Below are 12,645 nucleotides of genomic sequence, written 5' to 3' on the forward strand. Positions count from 1 at the left end.
ATTATTCGGACCGACCACTCGAGCATTCCAATTTGCTCAACCCGAGCAATGAGTACCAGAGCATTTTAGTGCTCGCTCATCAGTACTGATTACCAAAAATGGGGGGACCACATGTAATTTTTTTCATTTATTTATTTATTTGGTTAATCCATATACAGTAGGCTACACATGCAAGGCACTAAATACAGTATATATCTAACGGATTTTTATCTATCTCTATTTTTGCACATCTTTAACACATAAAAATCTTTCATTTCTGTTCTGCATTCTTTTACGGTACGTGTCACACGGAAGGCACATGGATGACAAGCTTAAGTCATCTGTATGCACGTGTGCGGTATGTATTTTCAGCAATGTTGCTGGAAGAAAATGGACGTGTAAACGTGTGGGTCACATGGACAAGTGCTCAACCCCGGTACATGTGAAAACGGACACCATAAATACATAGACATGTGAAGTTGCCTAACACAGTATCAAGTCTTCAAGGTATTTGAACAAAGTCAGGGATTTTGTGAGATTATAGTCAGGTGTATGAGCAACTGATTATACCAAACAGTTGATAATTATAATTTTCGTATGTAGGTGGAACCACATTAACTGATATAGAAGCAGATGTGCAGAGCCTTAAAACTGGGCAAGCAACAAATGAGAGCCTGTGGAAGATAATTTCACATCACTAGACATACAACACTGCTATACTGAGTGCAGCAATAAGACACAAGGTAGTTATACCCAGTTAGATGTGCTGCTCAAGCTCTTTTGAAAACTTACCAAGAAATGGGCAATACTGAGGGCAAAACATTCAGTGGTCAGTAAAGAAATTTTAGTTCAGCAGATGAAACATATCATGCATCAGATCAGAATGTGCAGCAACCAGTCAGATCCAGCTACACTCATATACTGTTCTGAAAATTTTGGGCCAGAAGTGGTCTTCGTGGATGAATTGTGGTAAACAAAGCCAAGCGACTCAACTATGCATGAAAACATAAGAACTTGTTTGCAGAAAAATGTCAGCATATGCTCTGGAATGATGAGTCAAAATTTTCAGTATTTGGCTAGTATCTAAGAAGTAACGTTTATCCTTGCGGAGAGCGACATGCTAAGCACATCAAAGTGAGGAGCCTTTTCGAGCCGCAATACTCCTCTAGGAAATATGCAAATTGTCTCTTCAGAGAGGAAGAGAACTAGAACTCTAGTGCCACCTATTGGAAGTAGCAATCCTAAAAGTCAATATTGACATTTTAACGAGCCTTATCACATGACTTAGGATAAAAGCCAAGACCAGAAACTCAATTTGCAGACACTGTGTTTCGGGGTACTGCCCCTCGTCAGTGCATGTAAATGGGCTGGCAGAATAAAATATACTTCACCTGCTGGTTAAATGGGAGAAGTGCAAGGTGAAACAGGAGGCAATTACAACATCCTGTAGTAATTTAACCAGCAGGTGATGTATATTCTATTCTACCAGCCTATTTAAATTGTAGGTGTTTTAGCCCAGAAGTGACATGTTTTGTCCAAAGTTGTAGGCTTGTAGCCGAAGAGAGGCATGTAGGCAGAGTAGTACCCATCAGACGGAGAGCACCTTGCAGCGGTTGATGGGCACACATGAATTGGCCAATTTATGTGCTAAGAACCTCCATATTTTGTAAGTAAAGCTTACAGAGTAATAACACAGTTTAGATCAAATGTTTTTATTGTCTTTATGTATCTTGGCCATAATGGAGTGCTGCTGCGCTTTCTTTTTACATATGCAGATAGATAGATCAATTGATAGACAGACAGATAAATAGATAGATATGTAGATAGATAGATAGATAGATAGATAATAGATAGATAGATATGTAGATAGATAGATAGATAGATGATAGATAGATAGATGGATAGATAGATAGATAGATAGATAGATAGATAGATAGATAGATAGATAGATGATAGATAGATAGGTAGTTATTTAGGTAAACAAGTCAGTTCTCTTTTAGAAACATATGACACATCTTTTTGAGGCTATGTGATCTTCTTGTTTCAGAATGCCTAAATAGCCTGATTGATCCAATTTTCTTTTAAAATGAGCTCAGCTGACATACAATAGAGTACAATTAATTGCCCAAAATTGAAACAAAGGAGAACAGTAATGACCACTGCAAAGAAAATAGATTGTATCTTTTCTCTGTCATGCACAACTAAACAAGTATTGATCACAAAATATATCCTGAAGATACCTACAGCACTTGAAGCAGTAAGAAGAGAAAACTAACATTTGACTGTAGAAAATGATCTAGACCATTTTAAGTGATAGTTAGAAGTCTTCTAAACATAATATGCTGAAAAAAGGGCAAAAATGTTATGCTTTTCTTGTGGCTGCTTCATTTAATTTACTAATATAATATTTTCTATCTCTCTTGTTTTTGGAAAAATGAATAAAAAGCTAATTTGTCAAATAAAATTTGGTCAAATACATCAATAAATTTATAACTTAAAAAAAGTTATACAATTATAAAGTCAGAAGCACTATGATGCAGCTTAAAATAGAGCCTTAGGGTTTGTTCACAAGAATGTATTTTTGGACTGTGTTCTGTCCTCGGGGAAAATGGACAACACATAGAGCTAATGTTAGCCTATGTGCTAGTTAACAAGCGCTATTTTTCACACAGACAACTGGACCATGTGAAAAAAATTGCAGCATGACTACACAAAGTGAATGAAAATAGCAAGCAGCTTCTGCACACAACCTCTATACAGATGGGACATGGAGTTCCACACAGAGCCAGTCATGACTGAATTATGTGGATGTGTCTGGCCTAAGTTCTACAACTTGAATGTGGCCTTACACAAGTAAAAGCTACGCCTACACAGACTCATTGAACTACAAATCCCTGCAACTATTCCTATACCTCTCCTGTACTAAATGCTATGTGCAGGAAAGAAATAGGTACCTGAATGTATTCAGAGTTTCTTCATGATAAAATAATGGTGCCATAAGGGGTGTTAACCTAATGGGCACCAAATATAAGCTGTAACCCTCTTTTTTGCAATAGAACACCATTAATGCATACATTTATGTCCTATATTGTCAAGTATGCAGACATTAATTCCATTTATTTTGCTTATATTGTCGGGACACAAAGGGGAAATGGCAGGTTACTATTGTATGGGGGCACATAGAAGGGTGATTATACTATCTGGAGATACAGAATGCATAAGGAACTCTATTACTATGTGTAGGCCCAATGGTGGCAAAAGTATTAATTTAAGACACATATTTGGGCACTATTACTGTTTGCGGACACAGTGAGGGCACTATTACTGTCTAAAGGAACAAAAAGAGCACTATTACTTTGTGGGCAGACTAATACTGTGTGGACTCACAGAGGAGGTACTATTACTATTTGGATGAAGAATAAGGGCATTAATGCTATGTGGAAGCACAAAGGGAGTACTGTTACTATGTGGAGGCACAATGGAACACTGTTACCATGTGAGGGACTATTATTATGGGACAAAAAGGAAGTACTATTGCTGTGCATGGGAACTATTGTTTGGAAACAAAATGATGTTTCTATTATTGTGTGTGCGCGGGGGAGGAACTGTAAGTATGTAGAGACATAAAGTGAGACTATTACTATGAAGAGGCACAATGGAGACACTATTATTGTGTTGAAGGCAGCAAGAGAGGCACTTATACTATTACAGCCTTTCAGGGATGCAGATGTGCTTGATTGTTCTTTGACTGTGAGATCATGAAGCTCTCTTCCACAAATATAGGCCTAAATTCATTGAGCCAAAATCATAATTCACATAGTGCTACTCCAACTCAACATACTTGCAAGAGAAGCTGATATGTTGCGGATTTCAAACATGCACAGCAGGACGCTGTGTAAAAAGAAAAAAGCACAGTTGGCATGAGATTTCAAAAAATCCCATCCACTTTTCGGGGACAGAAAGATGTTGCGTTTTCATTGTGGGAACTTAACCTATAGGAAACATCAAGAGCTAATGCTACACATTTTTAACAAACAAAACTATATATTTATCAAATAATATTTTAGTGGATTCATAAAAGAGAACAGGAAAACCTTTCTGGTGTTGATTGTTATCTTAAACAAGAAACACGGTCGTGATGATGAGGAGTGTTGGAATTATATGTCTCTAAATCAGTAAGAGGCAAAAACTCCTAAATCAGCAGATTATAACCATAAGAATTTGATAGTTATAAATCTTGGCAATCATTAAGAACTAAACCATGATTTAAAAAAAAAATAAACATTGTACCATGCATTTGAATGAAATTTAAAAAAAAATCATTAAAAATACAACATGGAAATTATTGAAATTAGTGAAGCCTGAATTATTTCATGAACTAGTACAGACACAGTCATATTTAGTAATGGTTGAATGAATCTATTTTTAATGGATAGATGTGAAAGAAACAATTTAGGTTTATGATAAAAAAGACCATTGACATGTGTCAAGCCTAGCGAGTTTGAGGGAAAAAATAAGCCTTTTAGATATAACACTCAAAAAATCAATAAAGGTGACCTTGTGATACTAATGTATCTGCTTTTGTTGCTGTGTACAATCTTGAAATAGAACATATTATGGGGTTTGTGGATTAGGATAGTTCAATGAAAAGAAGTGAACTCTTGATTGAATTATAAGTACAAGGCATGGCTTAAAATTGGGAGAACTTATAAATGTCACAAAATTAACTAAATTACATTAGATAGATAGATAAACACATTGGCATGTAAAAGTTTGGTGAATTACTGTTATGGTGAACAGTCAAGCAACTTGAAGGTGAAATGATCTCTAAAAGGCCTAAAGTTAAAGATGACACATTTCCTTTGATTTTTAGGCAAAAATATATATATGCAAAAGTTTGGGCACCCTGCATGGTTAGTACCTAGTTGCACCCCCTTTTGAAAATATTACAGCTTGTAAATGCTTTTTATTGCTAGCTAAGAGTCTTTCAATTCTTGTTGAGGGATTTTTTCATCCATTCTTTCTTGGAAATTGTTTCCAGTCCTGGGTCGTCTTGCATACACTGCAATGTTCAGATCAGGGGACTGTGAGAGCCATTGTAAAACCTTCAGCTTGCGCCTTTTGAGATAGTCTATTGTGGATTTTGACATGTGTTTAGGATCATTATCCATTTGTAGAAGCCATCCTCTTTTCAACTTCAGCTTTTTTACAGATGTTGTTATGTTTGCTTCAAGAATTTGTTGAAATTGAATTTAATCCATTCTTCCCTCTATCCGTGAAATGTTCCCCGTGCCACTAACTGTAACAAAACCTCAAAGCATGATTGATCCACCACGATGTTTAATGGTTGGCAAGATGTTCTTTTCCTGAAATTCTGTGCACTTTTTTCTCCACACATACCTTTGATCATTGTGGCCAAAGAGTTCTATTTTAACCTCATCGGTCCACAGGATTTGTTTCCAAAATTCATCAGGCTTATTTCAATGTTCTTTTGTATATTTCTGACGATGAATTTTACGGTAAGGTCGCAGGAGAGGTCTTCTGATGAATCTTCCATGAAGGCCATATTTGTGGAGATGTCTCTGAACAGTAGAACAATGTACCACAACTCTAGAGCCTGTTAAATCTTTCTGAAGGTCTTTTGCAGTCAAGCGGGGGTTATGATTTGCCTCTCTAGCAATCCTACGAGCAGCTCTCAATTAAATTTTGGTTGGTCTTCCAGACCTTATCTTGACTTCCACTGTTCCTGTTAACTGCCATTTCTTAATTACATTTCGAACTGAGGAAAGGGCTTTTCTATCTTCTTATAGCCTTCTCCTGATTTGTGGGCTTCCTCCATTTTCATTTTCAGAGTGCTAGGCAGCTACTTAGAAGAATCCATGGCTGCTGTTTTTTGGCACAAGGTTAGAAGAGCCTGGGTTTTTATAAAGCTGGGAAATTTGCATCACCTGGCCTTTCCTAACAATGAAAGTGAAAAAGCCATAATCCTAACAGGCTAATTAAGGTCTGAAACCTTGGTCTAAGTTATCTGAGCACACAAATCTCCAAGGGTGCCCAAACTTTTCCATCAGCCAATTTTCCTTTTTGTAATTTTTAAAATGAAAAAAGTGACCATATATTTTTTTTTGCCTAACCTACAAAGGAAATGTGTCATCTTTAACTTTAGGCCTTATAGATATCATTTCATTTTCAACTTACTTAACTGTTCACATTAACAATAGTTTTGACCAGAGAGGCTAAACTTTTACATACAGTATTACTTTATCTAGATAGATAGATAGATAGATAGATAGATAGATACATAGATACATAGATACATAGACAGATAGATAGATACAGTGGAGAAAATACAGTCCTGCTCATCGTTATTGGCACCCATGAAGTTTAAGTACATAATGTGGAATATCTCTTGAAAAAATGAATCAAGTGAAAGTTTTGTATAGAGAACTCGTGTTAAATACAAGAGAGAAAATGATAAACAATAATTTAAAACAAAAAACAATGGGAGGGAAAAACAGAAAAACCTTAAGCTTGCTGTGTCACTGGTATTGGCACACCTTACATTAATTTAGTATGGAAACACATTTTGACGTGTGACAGACAGCCGCCCTGCAGTTGGTTGCAGGAGATCTCTTCGTTTGGCATTACAGACACCTTCTTAGAGGCTGTTTCTCTAGGACCCAGTGGCTACCTTCCTCTGGCTAATTAACACTCTGGTCTGGGTGTATAAATACCTGTTGTCTGCTAGAGGGAGGTGCTGGCGATGCTCACATTACCCCATTTGAAGGCTCGGAGCAAGTGCATTACTTCTTCCTCTCTGGAGCTATTAGGATAGGGGTTCATCTCTCTGAAGTCGACTAAAGCTAAGCTATCTTCCCTTGTTTGTTCCCTCTTGTTGTCTTTAGCTGTTAGTGGGGATCGACTAGCACTCATCCCCTTCCCTTCCCTAGCCAGGGCCTTACACCAGGGAAAGACAGGGCAAGGTTCAAGTGCAGTGATTGGTGAAGAACCAATATACTGTAGGGACGTTAGAGGAGAGAGAGTGATATCAGATCAGCCTAGGATGTCTCCCTCCCCCCAGTTCCCTAGTGTCTGGGCTCCCTTTCCCTCTTCCCCCTGAGTTGCACTAAGTCTTTCCCACACCTTGTGTGACACATACGCCACTCACTTAACCAAAGCAGAGTTTTATGGGCGAAGGCCAAGGAAGAAACTATTGCTGAAGAAAAGACATAAAAAGGATCGACTGATCTTTGTCAAAGAGTGCCTTGACAAACCACAATCCTTGTGGGAAAATGTTCTGTGGACAGATGAAACAAGAAGAGAGCTTTTTGGCAATGCAAAGCAACAGTTTGTTTTCAGATGGCGCAATGAAGCTTATAAGGAAAAGAACACCTTACCAAGAGTTAAGCATGGTGGAGGATCCATAATGCTGTGGAGTTGCTTTGCAGCGTCTGGTACTGATGGCCTTGACCGTATCACAGGAATCATGAAATCAGAGAATGATTAAGAAATTTTGGAGCGAAATGTCCTACCCAGTGTAAGAAAACTTGGCTTGAGTCAAAGATCATGAGTCCTCCAGCAAGACAATGACCCAAAGCACACATCCAAAAGTACACAGGAATTATTGGAAAAGAAAAAAATGGAGTTTTTTAAAATGGTCAGCAATGAGTCCTGTCCTCAATTCCATTGAAAATCTTTGGGGTGAACTGAAACCTGCCATTGGGGAAAAGAACCCTGCAAACATTCAAGAGCCTGAACAAACTGCAAAAAAAGAGTGGGAGAAAATTCCAGCTGAGAAGTGCAAGAAGCTTATAAATGGCTACAAAAATGTTTGGAGGCTGTCAGCAATGCCAAAGGGTGTGCAAGCAAGTATTAATTAGGGGTGCCTTTATTGCTGCACACGCTGTATATTCTGTTTTTTCTTTGCAATTGCAACATGGAAGTTGAAAAATAATGTTTTATTGCTGTATTACTTTGGACCACCAAATAAAAAGTCCTGAGGATATAACTTTGGTACATTGACATTTATTTCTAAAGATATTGTACAGTAGAAGAAAAAAATTAAGGGGCGTTAATAATGGTGAGAAGCACTGTAAGTATTTGATGCACTGCCGATTTTGCAAGTTTTCCCACCTACAAAGAATGGAGAGATCTGTAATTTTTATCGTAGGTGCACTTAAACTGTGAGAGACAGAATCTTTAAAAAAATCCAAACAATCTCATTGTATGATTTTTGCAAAATTAATTTGCATTTTACTGCATTAAATAAGTATCTAATACAATAGAAAAACAGAACTTAATATTTAGTGCAGAAACCTTTGTATGCAATTACAGAGATCCGACGTTTCCTGTACTTCTTGACCAAGTTTTGCACACACTGCAGCAGGGATTTTTGCCCACTCCTCCACACAGATTTTCTGCAGATCTTTCAGGTTTCGGGGCTGTCGCTGGGCAATATTGAGTTTCAGCTCCCTCCAAAGATTTTGTATTGGGTTTAGGTCTGGAGACTAGCTAGGCCACTCCAGGACCTTGAAATGCTTCTTACGGGGCCGCTCCTTAGTTGCCCTGGCTGTGTGTTTTAAGTCATTGACATGCTGGAAGACCCAGCCAAAACCCACCTTAAATGCTCTTACTGAGGGAAGGAGGTTTTTGGCCAAAATTCCACGATATATGACCCCATCCACCCTCCCTTTAATATGGTGCAGTCGTCCTGTCCCTTGTGCAGAAAAGCACACCCAAAGTATGATGTTTCCCCCACCATGCTTCACGGTTGGGATGGTGTTCTTGGGGTTGTACTCATCCTTTTTCTTCCTCCAAACACAGCGAGTTGATGCCAAAAAGTTTTATTTTGGTCTCATCTAACCGCATGACCTTTTCCGATGCCTCCTCTGGATCATCCAGATGGTCATTGGCGACCTTCAAACGGGCCTGGACATGTGCTGGCTTGAGTAGGGGAACCTTTCGTGCCCCGCAGGATTTTAATCCATGACGGCGTAGTGTGTTACTAACACTAATATTTGAGACTGTGGTCCCAGCTCTCTTCAGGTCACTGACCAGGTCCTCCCATATAGTTCTGGGCTGATTCCTGACCATTCTCACAATCAATCTTACTCCACGTGGCGAGATCTTGCATGGAGCCCCAGACCGAGGAAGATTGACAGTCATTTTGTGTTTCTTCCATTTTCTAATAATTGTGCCAACAGTTGTTGCCTTCTCACCAAGCTGCTTGCCTATTGTCCTGTAGCCCATCCCAGCCATGTGCATGTCTACAATTTTGTCCACAGTGTCCTTAGACAGCTCTTTGGTTTTGTGCTTGGCCATGTTGGAGAGGTTGGAGTGTGATTGATTGAGTGTGTGGACAGGTGTATTTTATACAAGTAACAAGTTCAAAGAGGTTCAATAATTACAGGTAATGAATGCAGAGTAGGAGGGCTTCTTAAAGAAAAACTAACAGGTCTGTGAGAGCCAGAATTCTTGTTGGTTGGTAGGTGACCAAATACTTATTTCATGCAATAAAACACAATTTAATTATTTAATAATAATACAATGTGATTTTCTGTTTTTTAATTTTAGATTCTGTCTCTCACAGTTGAAGTGTAGATAGGTAGGGAGATCGATAGATAGATAGATAGATAGATAGATAGATAGATAGATAGATAGATAGATAGATAGATAGATAGATAGATAGATTGAGTAAAATTGCAGTGCTGCTTCCATTCTATTTTTTCTACATTTGGAGACTTTTGGCTGGCTGCTTGTGGAAGTACCACACCCACAACCTTAGGGCTGTGCTGCTATTTTTCCTTGTAATTATACATATAGAAAGATAGATGTTGCAGTATGTCACCAACTTTTTAATTCCATGTCTAAAAAACTTGGGGCTGTCCTTAAAAATCATAGAGGTCATACAAAATACTAGATGTAGTAGTTTTTGATGTGGGATGTACTCATTTTTGCATCAACTAATTTGAATAAAACTGAAGATTTTGTGATTAAAGATATATTATTAACCTTACTTTCATGTTCTGGGTTAAAAAAAATGTTCTATGAAATTCAGTCTCATGTTCAGTGAAATATTGATTAAAATCTTACTTTTCAAAGGGGCAAAGGGGGTCTAATTTAGGCTAAGATATATACATAACTACAGTATATACGTATATATTTATTCTGTATTTATACAGTGTCCTGAGCACAATGGTATATTCTTTTGCATGTTTGTCATACTTAAATGTTTCCGATCACAAAACAAATTTAAACATTAGACAAAGATAATACAAGTAAACACAAAAAGCAGTTTTTAAATGAAGGTCTTGTAAAGCCCCCGTCTCACATAGCGAGATCGCTAGCGAGATCGCTGCTGTGTCACGGTTTTGGTGACACAACAGCGACCTCACCAGCGATGTCGCTATGTGTGACACTTTGCAACGATCAGGCCCCTGCTGTGAGGTCGCTGATCGCTGCAAAGTGTCCTGGACCATTTTTTGGTCGTTGCCCTCCCGCTGGTCAGCACACATCGCTGTGTGTGACCAGCGGGAGCAGCGATCAGGCTGGTAACCATGATAAACAGGGGTTACTAGAGGCACACGCACACCTAGTAACCCGTTGTTTATCATGGTTATGAGCCTGCTAAAGTGAGCGGTAACCTCCCGCTCACTGTAGCAGAGTGGTAACCAAGATAAACAACGGGTTACTAGGTGCGCGTGTGCCCCTAGTAACCCAATGTTTACCATGGTTACCAGCCTGCTCCTGCTTCAGCAGACTGGTAACCAGGAGCAGGACATCGTGGAAAGATTCTTTCCGCGATGTCGCTGCTCCCCTGATCGTTGGTGAGCCTGCCTGTTTGACAGCTCACCAGCGACCACATAGCGACGCAGCAACGATCCCTGACAGGTCGTATCGTTGTCGGGATCGTTGCAGCGTCGCTAAGTGTGACGGGGCCTTTAGGCAGCTGCCGGACCTATAGTTGATAAGAGGTATCTGTCACAGAGATGGTTGTCATCTGTGATGTAATCCTGGAGTATTGCTCTAGTGCACATAGCACTAAGAGGATTGTTTGGTGCATCCGGACCCAGGTTTTACGGGCAGCCTGAGAGACGGACGGGTCTTGCTGCCCATGTACCTCACCTCTGGGTGTGGTTAAGAGGTTAAAATGGAGTCCGTTGTTTGACACATGGTCTATGTGTGGAGGGAAAAGGCCTCCTGTGTGATATCCAGACTGAGCCAGTGTACTGGATGCTCTCCAGCCTGTGTGCCCACAGGACTGGCTAACTAGACACTTTGTCAAAAGAACTGTTTTCTTTGTTCTGTCTGCACTGAAGGCCATTTTTTTCCCTTTTGCTTGTAGACGGTTTATGGAGCAATAAACCGACTTGGACATTTAAACGGAAACGCTTCCTGTTTTGCGTCCCGACGCACCCAAGTGAGTAGAAATCCCACAATTGGAGTTAGAAGTGCGGGCAGCGCTCCCAGCAAACACGTGTGACTGTTACAAGACGTACTGCATGTCCTGGGTGAAGTCTACCATAAGATAGCAAGCAACGCCAGACAAAATGGAGGACCTACTTAAACATCTGGTGCAAGCACAGCAGGTATAGCACCATTTCTCCCTTCGGAAGGCTGTAAGTAGAGCCCTGCAGAAAATGACCCTGCATGATGATATAGAGGCCTTTTTGACTGTGTTTGAAAGGGTCGCCGAGAGGGAGAAATTTCCGCCAGAGCAGTGGGCAGAGGTGCTGACGCCATATTTGACGAGGGAGCTCCAAAAGGCTTATTATGACTTTCCCTTGCGAGATGCCAAGAAATATGGCAAGCTAACAACTGAAATTTTGGCACGCTTTGGGGTAACGATAACTGTCAGGGCGCAGCGGGTCCACCTCTGGGCATATCACCGTGACAAACCCCCTTGCTCCCAAATGTTTGACTTACTGCACCTGATCCAAAAATGGTTGCAGCCGGAGTCCTCTACCTCTGCGCAGATGGTAGAGCGAGTGGTGATGGACCGGTTTGTGCATTCCCTGAAGAGGCCAATACAGACTTGGGTCGCCCAGGGTGATCCCCAGAATGCAGCTGAACTGATCGGACTGGTAGAGAGTTATCAATGCGTTGGGGGTTCCTTGGGAAATCAGCACACTCCATACTGGGGGTCCCAACAGGGGGCGGAGGCCCAAAAGGGGTTGTGGCGCCCAAAGTCCAAAGGGGCGGGGGAGGTAATGCCAAAGGTCCCTGCTGGCAATTTTATATGCTGGAAATGCCAAGGCCCAGGCCATATATCCTCCCGTTGTCCCCTGACCTCCAAGCAAGTGGACTGCAACCTGGAATGCCGCTGTTCATACTATGCATATCCGGCCTGCAGTGTGAACTGTCCACCCAGCGAGGGGCCACAAGCTTGTCCTGTAAAGGTAAATGGCTGGCAAGTAACTGGACTGCTAGGCTCAGGGAGTCTGGGCATCCATGTGAGGGCCGCACTTCCTCTCCAGCTTATCCTAGGGAAGAAGGTTGGCGTCCACTGCATTCATAGTGATGCTAAAGACTACAAAATGGCCAGAGTGGACATTGAATCGGGCCACGGTACTGAGTCCCACGAGGTCGGCGTCATCCAGGACATATTGCACCCCATTATTATAGGCCAGGACTTTTGTTTGTTTTGGGATCTGTGGGTGAAGGGTT

Source organism: Phyllobates terribilis, unplaced genomic scaffold (assembly GCF_046119375.1).
Source record: "Phyllobates terribilis strain yellow unplaced genomic scaffold, ASM4611937v1 Scaffold_1__5_contigs__length_1240528914, whole genome shotgun sequence".
NCBI lineage: Eukaryota > Metazoa > Chordata > Amphibia > Anura > Dendrobatidae > Phyllobates > Phyllobates terribilis.